Consider the following 4,418-nt stretch of genomic DNA (forward strand, 5'->3'; position numbering starts at 1 on the left):
CTATTTATATGCTGCAATGTTGGTTTCACTGCCATGTAGACCAGCAAAATAGAAATTTGAAACCTACTTTGAACAGAAGAGAATAATTACTTTTCTGATACACAAATGGGTTCAAAGGTGTTAAGCATTGATGTCCTGATAATTATATATAAATGCGTATATACACTATATTGCCAAAAGTATTGGGACACCTGCCTTTACACGCACATGAACTCCAATGGCATCCCAGTCTTAGTCCGTAGGGTTCAATATTGAGTTGGCCCACCCTTTGCCGCTATAACAGCTTCTACTCTTCTGGGAAGGCGTCCACAAGGTATAGGAGTGTGTCTATGGGAATGTTTGACCATTCTTCCAGAAGCGCATTTGTGAGGTCAGGTGATGTTGGATGAGAAGGCCTGGCTCTCAGTCTTCGTTCTAATTAATCGCAAAGGTGTTGTATCGGGTTGAAGTCAGGCCAGTCAAGTTCCTCCACCCTAAACTCGCTCATCCATGTATTTATGGACCTTGCTTTGTGCACTGGTGCGCAGTCATGTTGGAACAGGAAGGGGCCATCCCCAAACTGTTCCCACAAAGTTGGGAGCATGAAATTGTCCAAAATGTTTTGGTATGCTGATGCCTCAAGAGTTCCCTTCACTGGAACTAAGGGGCCAAGCCCAACCCCACACCATAATCCCCCCTCCACCAAACTTTACACTTGGCACAATGCAGTCAGGAAAGTACCCTTCTCCTGGCAACCGCCAAACACAGACACGTCCATCGGATTGCCAGACAGAGAAGTGTGATTGGTCACTCCAGAGAACATGTCTCCACTTCTCTAGAGTCCAGTGGCGGTGTGCTTTACACCACTGCATCCAACGCTTTGCATTGCACTTGGTGATATAAGGCTTGGATGCAGCTGCTCGCCCATGGAAACCCATTCCATGAAGCTCTCTATGCACTGTTGTTGTGCCAGTCTGAAGGCCACACAAAGTTTGGAGGTCTGTAGCTATTGACTCTGCAGACAGTTGGAGACATCTGCGCACAGTGCGCTTCAGCATGCGCTGACCCCGCTCTGTCATTTTACGTGGCCTACCACTTCGTTGCTGAGTTGCTGTTGTTCCCAGTTGCTTCCATTTTGCTATAATACCACTGACAGTTGACCGTGGAAGATTTAGTAGCAAGGAAATTTCACGGATGGACTTATTGCACAGGTGGCAGCCTATCATGGTACCACGCTTGAATTCACTGAGCTCCTGAGAGAGACCCATTCTTTCACAAATGTTTGTAGAAGCGTCTGCAAGCCTAGGTGCTTGATTTTATACACCTGTGGCCATGGAGGTGATTGGAGCACCTGAATCTAATGATTTGGAGGGGTGTCCCAATACTTTTGGCAATATAGTGTGTGTGTATATATATATATATACACAATGTATATGCGCCAAAATCATCTTATACATTTGTTCACTTTGAATGCCTTTTTAAGAATGTGCTAAAACCTGTGACCTATTTCTAAGCTTCAGTGATGGTTTCACTACCATGTAGACCAGGCAATATCTATCAGTAAACATAGCAAAATAGAAATTTGAAACCTACCTTGAACAGAAGAGATTAATTGCTTTTCTGATACACAGAGGGGTTCAAAGGTGTTAAACATTGATGTCCTGATGATTATATATAGATGTGTTTCATGTGAGCACCATCTATTCACAGTTGAAGGGGCACAGACGAGAAGATGACATTCATCCATACAGCTGTCTTTGCTGCACTCCTTCCTTTCCTAATATTTGTCCCACTCTGCACAGGAGCAGCAATTTCTCTAGGTGAGCTAATATTCAGTTATGTATGGTGTACAACATTGACTGTGAAGAACCAGGGACTCCACCAGGTCTGCAGAAAACAATATCAGGTTAACAACCATTAAGCATGTATCCTTTACTGGTCTGACCACAGAGAGAAAATCTAACCGGCTGTCCTGCATGTTACATATTATTGCCACATTTTATAATACATTTTTTATTGAGATTGCATATATGCATGCCATTTACTGTGGATTTCACCCTATTTCTGCCATCAGTTATATACATCTATGTTAGTTCTGACACATAGTGGTTAATTTAATGAGGAAAATAGGCAGTTTACTTTGCAGTGGAAGTTTCCCTTAGTTTAGTGAATGTGGGGAAACTTCACTTTGTAAAGAATACCCAATCATGTGCAAGGAAAATAAAAACAGCATTTTTTTTCTGAAACATGATTGGGTGATGGAATTCAGCAGAGCTTCCCCTCATTCACTAAATAGGGGTTAACTTCCCCTGCTAAGTGCAAATTCCCTTGCCAAGTGAACAGCCTATTTGCCTTTAGTAAATCAGCCCTATAATTTAGCTATATGGATTACATTGTGTTTAAATTCTATTTAGGATTAGTTAATGCTCACATAAAATGTTGTTTTTAGCAGAATTAAGATGCCTACAGATGAAAGTTGATTTAAAGGAGTCGGGAGTCTTCCTCTAATGAAATTCAAGAAAATTCAATCTAATTATCAATCATGTGAAAAGCAAATTCCTGTTCACTATGAATACCCAATCATCAGCAGTTGAAATACATAAAGAGGCATTTGCTTTTCACATGACTGAATAACTGAAGTGAATATTCATGATTTTCAATGAAGATTCTCAATTCCTCTAGGAAATCAGCCAAATTCTGTCTAGTGGTGGTAAAAGAGCAATATGATGTGCAGTAACTGATAGCAACGAATCAGACTTTCACTACTTAAAACCATTTATTACTGTTATGGGTTACTGAACTGAACATTATTTGACCTTCTAAAGGAAATCTCCAAGGAATAATAAGAATCATGAAGATTCATAAGATTTATAAGAATCAAGAAGAATTCAATGAAAGCAGAATTTCTCTAACTCCTGTGTTTCATACTATTTCTGGTACTGTGGAGCAGAATTGACTTATTAAGGCCTTTGAAACACTGGCATTGTCAGTTCCAATCAGTAGGGGGATCTAAACACAGATCCTCTGCTGATCGGAGCTGTTTGGAATTGATGTCACCAATGGGACATCTGTGTCCGTCCAGTTTTTTCCTCCTTCTTGCGATGGTGGAAAAAAATTAACTTACCAGAGTCATGTTAGGTGTATGGGGATTTGGATGTAAGTGGACATGTGTCCGTTTACATCCGATTACCTCTGAACTGTCATGATCAGGTCAGCCAAAACAGACTTGGATGGAGTCGGGGGTAATCCGATGTAAACAGACACATGTCTGTGTACATCCCACTTCCCATAGACTAACAGAGTTATTTACAAAAGCGTGAAGAGTTTGGAGAATCAAGGCCAAAATAGCTGATTTTGAAGAATTCTCCAATTCAGCTCAATTTCCAGTTCAGGTATGTTGTCCTAGATTGTTCACTTCTACCTTCTCCAAACTATTCACCCTTTTGAGAATAACCCTGCAAGATTGGCTTCTGATCAGAGCTGCCTAAAAAACTGACAGGGGGACCTGAGCAGACCACCCATGTTAAAGGGGCCTTAGTGCCTCAGAACTAGAATGTTTGTATGAGTTATAGAATAGCCATTACCCCCATAGCCATGCTCCAAAGGTGTTTTACGTAATGTCGGAATGCTTTCTAAATTAACGCTAAGAATTTTGATCAATAATTTATAGGTGTTATTTATACATGCACAATAAAAAATAACCATATTACCACTGAAAAATATCAGATTATCCAATCAACCTTTTCATCTGACACAGGTGTTCTCAGCATTGTGACTGCAGATCTATTGTGCATAGATATCACAGAATTAAAGATCCAGGTATATTTATATTGGTCCAGCATGGCCCAATGTAAGTATACATATTTTATCCCTGGTAGGTCCATGGTGAACTTGTAAAACACTGTAATAGCCGCAGCTACTATAGTGCTTTACAGCAACCTCCAGGGACCTGGTACTGCAGTGTGCTGAGAGGCTTCCCCTCTGCTCAGAAAACACTTATAGGATCTCTTGATAAGCATAGGAGCCATTCACCGAAGGCCTAGTTTCTTTAGCACTGAATACCAGGCGTTCTCAAATTGGACGAGGGGCAGTATCATCACTGATACAAATACTAGGAGTTCTCTGGATAGTCGCTGTGGCATTACAACAACCCCATATGTTTTCATAGCAAAGGGAAAGTGGCACTACCAGGATCAATAAGATCATTGTAGAAGCTCCAGCTACTACAATGTTTTAAAGGATCCCCGTGGCCCTACCAGGTATAAAATATAGATACTTACATTGGGCCAAGCTGCACAAATGTACATGTATATTTATACCTGCAGTTCTGCCTTAAAATGTTTACTTTTTAATTTCTTGGTTTGTGTCCTATGATGACATTTCATACCAATTACTTTTTTTTTTCAACTAAAACTCAGTGAACATTCCTGACCGCACTA

This window comes from Nanorana parkeri, unplaced genomic scaffold (assembly GCF_000935625.1).
Source record: "Nanorana parkeri isolate BGI_ZX_2015 unplaced genomic scaffold, ASM93562v1 scaffold657, whole genome shotgun sequence".
Lineage (NCBI taxonomy): Eukaryota > Metazoa > Chordata > Amphibia > Anura > Dicroglossidae > Nanorana > Nanorana parkeri.